Source organism: Poecilia formosa, unplaced genomic scaffold (assembly GCF_000485575.1).
Source record: "Poecilia formosa unplaced genomic scaffold, Poecilia_formosa-5.1.2 Scaffold1419, whole genome shotgun sequence".
NCBI lineage: Eukaryota > Metazoa > Chordata > Actinopteri > Cyprinodontiformes > Poeciliidae > Poecilia > Poecilia formosa.
Window position 1 is genome coordinate 3,922 of NW_006801358.1, and position 695 is coordinate 4,616.

Below are 695 nucleotides of genomic sequence, written 5' to 3' on the forward strand. Positions count from 1 at the left end.
GAACAGAAACGCAGAGAAAAGACTCGAGGTGAGGCAGTTCTCTTGCCTCATCGCTGGGGGGCGCTCATGATCCCAGATATTGTGACTCCACAACTGCAGAGTAAGACACAGTGAGCTAGCCATGGAGCTAGCCATACTGTAAATAGGTAAAGTACAGCGATTTGTTTTCTCCTCTCTTCCGATCTCAACACGAAAGACTACAGTTTTCTAAAGTGGATTTTCAATTGAAGCAGGAGATAATAAATAAGACTTCAAGACAGTTTGATGATTCTTAAACGGAGTAGAAAAGACATGCCGAGGATAGACTTGGCTTTGGATGAACGGATATTTTTGTGCAGAATTAGCGATGCGTGGATTTAATTGATAAGTAAAGGTAAGACAGCAATAAGATGTTTTTGTTTAGTCTTTTTAATGAAATGTGCGTTTTGTGGGCTACAGTTTGTATGTCTAAATAATTCAGTAAAGTAGAAGCGGTAGCTAATCTACCACAGCAGTTATTTACCCAGATAGCACATGATGTTAAATCAACGTTGAAAAATAGTTAGAATCGTTGATTTTTGGTTGAAGTCGACAAATGACGGCAAATCAACAATCAAACAACCATCCAATCAAACCGTTGAAACTGTGACATTGAATCAACGTTGTTTTGTGGTTGAAATCTGATCACTGAAATGCCGAAGTCTGATTAATGGTTG